This window comes from Pinus tabuliformis, chromosome 3_2 (assembly GCF_031772625.1).
Source record: "Pinus tabuliformis cultivar Carrire ecotype Pingquan chromosome 3_2, CPIR1, whole genome shotgun sequence".
Classification (NCBI taxonomy): Eukaryota; Viridiplantae; Streptophyta; class Pinopsida; order Pinales; family Pinaceae; genus Pinus; species Pinus tabuliformis.
This window is the reverse complement of record NC_142302.1, coordinates 146,305,167-146,316,172: the sequence shown is the minus strand read 5'-3', so window position 1 is coordinate 146,316,172 and position 11,006 is coordinate 146,305,167. Positions and strand designations below refer to the sequence as shown.

At 36.4% G+C, this 11,006-nt stretch overlaps 1 protein-coding gene across 1 annotated transcript in view; it reads left to right on the top strand.

The window, feature by feature from the left end:
• The first annotated feature begins 248 nt into the window (after positions 1–248).
• LOC149180239 (uncharacterized) overlaps positions 249–11,006 on the top strand; it is a 91,321-nt gene continuing 80,563 nt past the window's right edge. The window contains exon 1 of the mRNA XM_089415981.1: positions 249–460. The gene's annotated coding sequence lies outside the window, so the exon portion shown is untranslated. The remainder of the gene's footprint in view (positions 461–11,006) is intronic.

The following is an 11,006-nucleotide window of genomic DNA, read 5'->3' as shown; positions in this document are numbered from 1 at the left end:
TTATAGTAGCATGTAGCACGAGGATTAAACTTGTAAATACATTCGCGGCCGCGTATTTTTCCATCGGCCATCCAATTTGATCGTAGTTATCACATAACGAGCTACGCTAAATTTCTTTCTTTCCTGTCATTTGTCAAAACACAACATAAACACGAAGACTGATTTCTTCGATCAGGTTTCCGTCAACGTCACCCAAAACCACCGTCGGACGTTGCAGTAGCTATATAAAAGAGCAAAAAGATAATGCGAAGAAATAATTTTTTTATTTGAGGATCGTAAAATCTACCCTCGATGTGAAAACTGTTCCTTCTCAAAACAGGACGGAGTCTGTGTTTTACCTTTTAATCGTAGGCGGGGTCCGTGCTGCTACGTAGCTGGTTGCCTGGTTTCTATTCAACCAGACGCTGTGGCTGCCTCCAGTGCTTAAGAAAGACCGGGTCACACCATTGTCGATCTGAAGGTACGGTGGACTTCGCTGATATTAGATTTAATTCAGGTCTTGCCAATTTGCCGTTTCTGTGGTCAATTGTTTCGGGCTGTTAGGGTTGATTTTGGAATTATTTGGGCTGGTTTCGGTCCTGTGCCTGCCAAGAAAACAAATTTCTGTGGAAAGTTGTGATTTCTCGGAAATGAAGTTTGCAACTCGCTAGATTTGCCCGCAGCCCAAAGGAATTGAAGCTTTTTGTGCGGGCGAATTATTGTCAAGATGAATTTTGGGTGTTCTTGATTTGCTTGCAGACGCTCAAAAACGCTTCTTTGAGTAAAAAGAAATTACCTTGTATGCGGCTATACATAAACCCTGTGAACTCGTTTTGCTCGCATCTGCTTAAGATATAGACCCCCAGAATTCCCTTGGCATGCATTTATGGGTCATAATTTAGTTGGATTTATCAAAAACCAAGGTGGAGTTTGTCGTGAATTTTTGCACATGTTTCTTTTAGTATGCATTCGGAGAATTTGTTTACATTGTGTGTTTTGAACTTTTGCCGTCCTCCAAACGCTGCCTGAAATGGCTTACTCTGTACAACAGTCCCTTTTGTAGTTAGAAATGACTAGAAATCCCATTCTTTTCTCTCAATTGTTTAGATATGCTTCTGGAATTGATAATTATAGTGCACCTCTTAATTGGATTTTGCCGAAAATAGATTCATTTCACTGTGTGGTAGGTGCTAAAATTCTACTTTCTCCGATGTCTTGCTTTGGAATTTTCGATTGGGTCAGTTCAGTTATGATGAAAATTGTTCATTTTAGTAAATTATTTCTCCTTTGAATGTGTAATTGGTTAGATTGTCTAAAGAATTGTTTGCTTCCTCCGTACTTATAATTATAAATCTTTTTGTCATTGTACAAAGTCAAGCTGTCGAGCTTTCTTTCAATTGCATACCAAAAAGGTGTCGAGAATGAGTACTCATTTTTTATTATTAAAGCACAGTTTCGTGTGCTAGGACGAGTGGAATTTACACTGCACGGTCCTTTTGTCATCTTTAATTTCGTTTCCAGATAAAACGACTCTTTTGAAAACCATTTAGTAGTAGATTTGTGTTTTAAATAGCTTCATGGCAAGCTGTATCACATTCAGTTCCTTATTTATGGTAATATTAAGATTCGTTTTGAGTTTTAACTTATAGTAATTCTGGTTATGGTTCTTATATTTTGTGAATTATATCCCAGACACTTTAAAATGATTTTACAATCATAATTTTACAATCGAGATTAACTTGGAGATAAGATTAACTTTTCTCTTCTTAAAAGTGCGAGGAATTAAAGTTCAATCCCACATCCTAGGATCATACTTAATTTAATTACAATAAAGTTTATCTTGTAAAACACCTCTATCAAACATCACAATAGGTGCGAAAGTTTGAAAGCTGCATACTGAACCTAGCCTATCTCTGTCAGTTCTGAAACAGATCTTTTAATGGACAGATCAAGATATCAGATCAGAAGCGATCAAAGAGCTTGATGGATGTAATTCTTCTTTTGGACAAGATAGACTGTGACACACTGCTTGTTAGCCATCCCTAAGAACCAGAAAATAAATACATGCAGAGAGGGAGCTTAGAAAGAAGATGTTGGAATTGAAACAATTGAAAGAAGACCAAAAGAGCTTATGTTGCACAACTGTCTCCTGAATTTTGCAGGAAGGGAAGAAAAGCTCGAGACTTGACCTTTATTACAGATACCAAGTTAAGATCTCAATGGAGAGAAAATGATTTACTGTGTAAGAATCAGCCATATATACATTTACAAAATTGCAAATTTTACCAGAGGAGTTGTGTGAAAGACTGACAACTAATCAGTTAGGGGATGAGAAATTCATGATGAATTGGAAGGGGTCAAGGATGAAATGGTACAAATTCTCTCAAAGGCCTCTCTTTAGATAACTACTTTGGCTAATCTTTCTTTCCATATTACTTTACTTTTTTAGAAGATAACTTCTTCCTCCAACTTGGTCTCTTGGAGCAACATGATTTGTGGTTTATCCATTATGATAAAATTATTTATTGACGTCCTCCTTTTTTCTTCACTCCCCAAACCTTTGTAGTTCGAGGAGATGGCCTTTATCATTTACTATTTTCATTAGAGGCTACCCTCGATGGGGGAACATTGTTATTCTGGTTCTTTGAACCTCTAGGCTCTACTGCTTATATTGTATAAACCTTCTATGGTGCTGTGTGCTCCCATTCCTTTGTCCCTATTTGCATGCCCTTCCCTTATTTCTTTGTTATGTTTTCTTCCTCTCCTAGATGATCTACTTACTAAATCTGTTATTGCTTCTTCTTGAGATTTCTCTCTTGTGATGCTACTCCGGGGAAGAGTAGTCCCAATTAAAAGGGGGGAAGAGAGGATCCTCATCCCAAGATGGGAATTCCCATGTTCTTGGTGATGAATGGGATAATTGTTTGGGAGGGTACACCTTCAAATAGGGCATATTTCTCTTTCGTTCACTTCATCTAATAAGGATTCAATGTTTTTAGATCAAGACAATACCTATTATATAGATCCTTGAGGGATATGGATGTTCCCCTTATTTTCTTGTTGAGGGTTTTGTAGGGGAGGCTTAGAAGAGGAGGGATCTTCATGGGACAAAGAATTGGGGGTTGAAGAAGGGGTTCTTTGGATGAATTATCTCAATGGTTGTTGCCACACTTCCTTTTAGGTTATTGCCACCGATATCCTTAGTAACTATGCATGTCCTTTGAAGTAGATTTTGGGAAATTCCTAACAAAATTACCATACTCACAACAACTTTGAAACTTAAATGGGATTTGTCATATTCCAGAATCCAACTATTGGATAAAGCTCCAATTTTCCATTGAGAGTTTTATTACTTCCTAAATCCCATTTTCCAAATCAACTTCTACACATGATATCCTCGCACATGCAAACATTCCTTCCCTAGGTTCTACACTGTCATTGTATTTTTCCTAGAGCATTGTTTTTGTTATTTAGGGTTTATTCATTCCAATAGTGGAAGGATACGGGGAAGCTTAAATTAGGCTAGAATCATGGAGGGTATGTTATTTTCTAGGTTAAGTTCTTGGTCACATCTATTTAAATAAATCCCCTGGACTTCCAAGAAGTATGGTCAGCTCCTAAATATCAAGTCTCTATCCTCCTTTGCCCCAAAAGAGAAATGTGAAAAAGCATATTCCATAAAAGGAGAGGGAACGTTTACTTTTGATTAATTAACAACAATTCTTGTCAAACTAAGTTGCTAGAGTGTAAGGTGATGGTTAAATGCTATTGAATATTTTGATTAGATCTCGATTAGCTAAACACAGAGCCATGTAACACAATTGCTAGGAACAAACAAGGAATTTTGGAATTTCCTCCAATAATTTTACGACTCATAACTATTGTTTCCTTGTAGATTTTGTATCGTTGGCGAGTAGCGATGTGAAAGAAGCAATGTCAAAGGGAAGTGGGGGAGGAGGCAAAACTCCTTTAGAATGATAAAACATTCAAGTGATTGTTTCAGTAGAAAAAATGGCACAAGGAAATGTAGAAGTTAATAGTAACACCTATGGAATAGTCTTTAAATTCCCAATTTCATTCAAATATATGTTCTTATTCAATATAAAATATCATATATTTTAAAAACAATTAAAATATTATTAACACTTCTTAATTTTACTTTGAATTCAGCTAAAAATTACTATTAGTTATAATGAAAAACATATATATGTGTGCAATATGGAATAAAACATTTTTGGATTTAAAATCACAAAAATAAAGATTAAAAAAAAGGAGAGAGATAAAAGACAAAAACAATTATATAATTGCGCCAAGAGGCCCTCTATAGCCCAGTATAGGGGAGGTGTGTAGGCATAATGCAAAAATAAAGTATGTCAACATTTATAATGCAAGAATAAAGTATGTCAACATTTTCCAAATGTTGAGAAAAATATATATAAAAAGAAAAAAAAGTTAAATTAAATGTCGGTTTTAAATTAAAACATATATAAATATAAAATGTAAAATGAGTTGGTCAAATTAGAATATAATGTAAATAAATATTATCATTTTAATTTGATCACTATCATTATACTAGTTCACATACTATTCTTTATTTGTCTTTAAGATGTTCATGTGGTTTGGGTAAACTTGGCTCAATCAAGTTGCTGGTGGTTTTGGAGATCCAAGTTTATAAGAACCCATGGTTTTTCCCATGGTATTCATGTGAATATAACATATTTAAATGCAGAAAAATTTGTGATCAAACAAAATTCCTATTATCTAATTTTTGGTAAGTATATAATATCATAGGGCAAAAACTCACTATAGAATTTGAAAGAAAAAAAATAGAAGAGAATGAATTTAAATTAGTTACTTATTTAGAAGAGAATGGATTTAAATTAGTTACTTATTTTGGTATCCAATTTACGATATTTGATTCTTTTAAATTTGTAAAAATTATTAATCGATATATTACCTAAGTTCATCTTTGAAGTTCTAAGTTGCAATCAAATTGTGTTATTTTCTCATGGAAAAACATCAATGGCTTTTAATTGTCAGGTTAATCAAGTTTCTTAATAAGTGCAGGATTGAGAGGACAAATGACAATGCTAGTGTAAAATTCGATTAGGATAATTAAATTGTTGGTGAAGTGACTCTTGGTTTTACCACTAGATATATCTTAACCTCTACAGACATCTTTAAGATTGGATACATTAGTGTAAAATTCGATTAGGATAATTAAATTGTTGGTGAAGTACTCTTGGTTTTACCACTGGATATATCTTAAACTCTACAAACATCTTTAAGATTGGATACATTTCTTTAGTAAAGTCCCACCGCATTTCAATATGTTAATTCATTGAGAAATAATTGAGTGCTTCTCAGGAATATTTGCACTTTTAGGTGATGTGTGTGTATGTGTGTTTTGTAAGATTCACTTTTAGGTTATGTGTGTGTGTGTGTGTTTGGTAATATGGAATATAATAGAATTTGAATAATTCAAATTGTAACAAAAAATATTAGAAGGAAACATTTGTAATAATAAATTTGACTAATGCTCCAAGAATGCCCTAAATGTCCAACAATATGAGAGAGAGAGTAGAGAGAGAGCTCCCAAAACTGAACTGACAAAAGCTAACATTGAAAAAAAGCCATGAACTAATACTCAGAAGCCTTTTTATTAATGAGGCTTCTATCTTCTTCATTTTCCATTATTTTCCATCATTTTCCTCCTCACATTCAACTTGTGACCTTTCATCTTCCTTTTCTCCTAATTTCCATTATTTTCATAAATAAAATGCCAATTAATACCTCATACCTTTCCAAAGCCTTTGCCTTTGCCAATTTCCTTAGCCATAATAAACCAAATGAACACCCACACTAGGATGTTTTGCCCAACATTCAGCTCATAATACGTGTTCCATGACCTTGGTTATTATTTTGCCTTTATTAACTTTATTACATGGAATTTTGACCAAGGCTGTTATAGAACCCTCCCCCTTGGGGGAACACCGTCCTCGATGTTCAATGACATCTACAACCAACAAGACTGTTGAAGAAAAACATACTGCCCATGGAGCTTTATAACTTACCTCGTTGTAGTATTTATAATGATCATCCTGCTGAGAAACAAACCAACATGACAACCATAATGACATGACACCCATACCGCTTATTGTAGCTTTATAACACAGCTCATGGCGGTATTTACATCCACATACATAAGTACATATACCAAAACACCACACCAAAACATATACCAAAGACATTCACTCACCCAACGAATAGAGAAGGATACATAGCCCGCATATGATCCGCCATCTCCCATGTAGCTTCATCGGGCCCAAAGTGCTTTCACTGCACTTTAACCTGCTCGATTGCTCGGTTCCGGAGCATGAGCATCTTTTTTTGCAATATACACTGAGATTCCGCTTGGATTCTCCATCTGGATTCACCTACAATACAAACCAGTGAATCATATGTTCAACTTCTTTAACATACTTCTTAAGCAATGACACATGGAAAACATAATGGAATTTCACTGTCGGAGGTAGTGCAAGTCGATAGGCTATTGGTTCAATCCTTTCAAGAATCTTGGAAGGTCCACAAAATCGAGTTGCTAGCTTGGCACATGATCCGATCCTCAAGGATCTCTTCTTCAGCTTGATGCGCAAAAATACCTGTTCCCCAACCTGAAACTCCTTAAACAACCTGTTCTGATCTGCATAAATTTTCTGTTTGCCTTGTGCTGCCTTTAGATTCTTCTTGATTACCTGCATTTCCTGTTCCATCTTTGCCAACATGTCCGGTCCTATCAACACCTTGTTAACTGGATCACTCCAACTGATGGGAGTATTACAACTCTGCCCATAGAGTGCCTCAAACAGACTCATCCTCAGTGACTCCTGATACCCATTATTATAAGCGAACTCAACCAATGGAAGGTACTCCTCCCATCTCCTCTGCTGATGCATCACATACATCCTCAACATGTCCTCCAATATCCTGTTGACCCTCTCTGTCTGTGGATGATAAGCTGCGTTGAAAGCCAACTTTGTCCCCAAACTTGCAAACAACTCCTTCCAAAACTTGGAAGTGAACTTAGCATTCTTGTCTGACACAATCTTTCTTGGAACGCCATGCAACCTCACTACATCTCTGATGAATACCTGTGACCACTATTGAAATTACTTACGGTGATAAGAAAAACAAATTTGGAGATCATAAAACAATATTCAATTTTGATCTTGGTCTAGCCCATGCAAAACCAAAACAAAAAGATGAAAGGTGACTCGAATTAGAGATATTGAAAGGCCAAAGAATGCTTATTTGCAAATTAGAGTTATTCCCTGATCCAAGTGGAATTGAAGTCTCGTTGTTGGGGAGAGCACGCTACAGGTATGGGAGCAACTAGAATATTTCCACCTTTCCTGCGAGAGAAGCGGGAAAGCCTTGCATTTCTTGCCTCGAGCTGCTGCTGATTGCATAGTTTTAAAAACTAGAATGGGGTTTTGAACCAGGCCACCTATTAGATTGAGGTTCAAGTTTGAGCCAAATTCAATGAATTGAAATTGAAAAAATACATAAAATAATTATTTTTTAATGACAATTTATTTTTAAGATTTCAAAGTATAGTTCCAAACCACCAGAGACAAAATATGCAAAGTTTTTTCATCCATATAATCATGTAAGGGTGCATTTATCAAAATGGCACCAAGTGCAATACATATCATCAACAAAATACACAATCAAGGAGGCTCTCAATGATCTCTAGAGTCCAGAAACAGTGCTACAAGCCACTGGCCCACTATAAATCACTAATCAACATAATCACTAATCAAACTCATCGCTACTACTAGACATGGGATCATCACCAGGAGTTAGATAAACATTATCTGACTTAGAGTAGGACTTAGAATCCTCTACAACCTCAGTAGCAGCAACAACAAAATTAGGCCTAACAAAACTAGAAGCACGAGTTGGCTGAGTTACACGACTGTGCTTTCATTACCATGGGCCATGCTTGGTGGTTTGCTTCCTTTAGCTCCTGGTTCGACTACCAAATCTGCATTGAGTTCAACACTTGCCCACTCCCCCTCCAAAACAAAACTCCATGGCATCAATATCAAAATCATGATTAAATTCAACTTGTTGAGTCTCCTCCTCCCATTCTGAAGTTGGATCAATATCATCCAACATAATGGGATTTGTATCCTTTCTGTTGTTGAACAACTAGTTGCGACTTAGTTGAAGGTTGTATTGCACAAAGATGACATCATTTAACTGTTTTTGATCCAAATGGTTTGTCTTCTTTGTGTGAATCTGCTCCAAAATAGACCATTTGCGCTCACACCCAAAAGCACTACAACTTTGGCTAAGAACTCTAATTGCAAACTTTTGCAATTGAGGACATTGGCTGCGAAATGACTCCCACCAATGCGTTGTAAAGGCAGAGTAAATTTAGTTCATTATTCAACAATTTAGATTGTAAGTTTGACTAAAAAGGCAAGTATTTACAATTTGAATTCTAAGCAATTGAGCTTTAAAAACAAATTGGGATTATTTACCTAGTTGATCCACATCTTTTTACGAAAGGTACATGTGGCCCTAGTGAAACAATTGATCTATCGTGTTTCCATCTACTTGGACTCATAAGGGACCATGCACTCCAAGCACTTGTACAACCCATCTTTGATCTGCCCAATCTCATCATCTCTTAACCAAGCTCTATATTGATACCTTAAGCTTTGGAAATACTCAGTTGCTTATATAGGACGATGGAGTTGATTGTTCCATTTGTTATAAATGATCTCCCAAATAGGCTCATATTCACCTAGTCTATCCTTGTGTTGAAAATGCCGCAAAAAATTCTCAATTTGATTTTGCCTTGATTAAATTGAGAAAATTCGAATTTCCACATCAACAAACAAACTTGGATGCAGTTAACTTGTGTGACATGGCTTGTGTCACTCGGTTTACTCAGTAAATTCGAGTTGGAAGAGTTAGAGTTTAGTTAAGCGTGTATAATTGCTAATTTGTAGCAATTAAGGCCAGTTAGTTCAAGTTGTTTTCAGTTAAACTAGTTCCAGCTGTTGGAGGAACTAGTGGAAGATTAGTTGTGCAGTGAGACTTCAATCTAACTCAGTGATTGTTCAATTAAATGATCAATCAACCCAAAATATCTAGTGCATGCAGAGAATTCGAGTTCCCCAACTATGGTGGAGATTCCAAGGCAGTGTAACATCAATTGTAGACTAGTATTGAGTGTACAAGTGTTGCATGCAGTCAGATGATCAACCTTGGGAATTGCGCAATCCATTTTGGAGAAATTCCTAAATAATAGGGGCTTAATTTCTCAAGAATTATGCAAGGAAATAGGGGCTCAAGCAGAGGCAGAAATTGACTAAGTCTGGGTCAAAGCTTCTCAGTGAGCAGAGAGAGGTTATTCACTTGCAGGTTGTGCTCAGTTGAGCAAAGCAATTGTAATACATCTCTATTCATCAGATTAATGCAAGCAGACATTGGGGTTTTTAGCAGATTGCTTTCCCCAGAAAAATACTGTGTGCATGTGTGTCATTTCTTATTGCACGTCTGAAATTTTTGTTCTAAATTGTGATTAACTTCTGTAGAGCAATAGAGTAGGTTGTCATTATTTTGATTAAAATTTCATGAGCAGTTGCAAATCTACACCATAATTTCTACACCTTGTAGGCTGCCTGTATTTGCTCCTTTGTCTAATCCATAGCCTCATAGATGTAGCCCGTCTCCAATTTTTCCCCATCTGCCAAAAACAACACCTTAAAAAGGGGCTTGCCATTTTTCACTAGCTTCATTGCTTTTTTCCAAAAATTGTTGTAAAAGACTTTCTTTTTGGTGTCTTTTACATTTTGTCTGCAAGCCCATTGAGATGAATTCCAATCATCACTAGAAAGCCTTTAATGCAAGTTTTGTCACTGGGAAGTGAGTTGCCATCTTGTGATAACAGGGCTAACAAGCTCCTTTTCCCTAGTGTTTTTCCTCATTAGGCTCAATACCCATGAGTGCATGCTCTACAAAGTTCTTTACTCACTCCACTTTGCCTATGTCCTCAAGCATGAGGTCTATGCAATGTGCAACACATGTGGTCCAAAAACAATGCAAAGAAGTTGCTTTTCATGGTTGGAATCTAGCATCTTTCCAGCAAGAACATGGTTTAAGGCGTTATTCCTCACTGTCCTAACCATCTCATCCAAAAGCTCAAATAAGAGGTTTGCATCTTTCAACCTATTAGATGTATCAACTTATTTAAAAAACATGGTTCGTTGAGGACAAGAGACAAGGAAATGTATGATAGTGTGGTTTTTTCTATAAGTCCATCCATTTGACATGATGGAACAAGTTGTTTTGGTCCATGACTCTTGAAACCCATTCAAATATTTTTCAATGGAGAAAACCTCTTTTTGCAAAAGAGATCCCTCAAGTCATGCATACTAGGGCCTTTGAAGCCCCTTCTTGTAGATATAACAGAGTCCCACATAGCTTGGTAATAAGGTGAGCAGGTAGCATTAAAGGGGATATTTGCATCATACCACCATTTAGCAATATATTGAAAATAAACTTCTTTTTATTTCTTTTTCTAATGGGTATCCAAAGTGGGTTGAGTTAGACTTCGTTTGGAGGTAGTGGCATTAGTAGAGGCAGAGGTGGGGGAAGGTGTGAAATAACTCTTGATGTTCATCCTCTTTTTATCTTTAGCTTGACTCTGAGACCCAAGAGGGGAGGAACATAACGAAAGTAGTCATGGACATTGGTGGAAAGGATATAGGAGGAGTCTTGAAGGTCAAAATCATCACACCCACTTATGCCTTTCATAGCTTTTGCGAGTTCCTTCTTCCTTGCAATTTTTGCTATTATAGCCTTTTCCCTAGCCTTCTCCTCCTCAAACTTCTCAAAATTTTCAAGTTATTTTGCCCTAGTAGGCCCTATCACTACATTTGGTGCTTCACATGGTCAAGTGTTGGTTCAATGTATAAATACACCCCTTCCATTAGGTGCTTGCAATATTT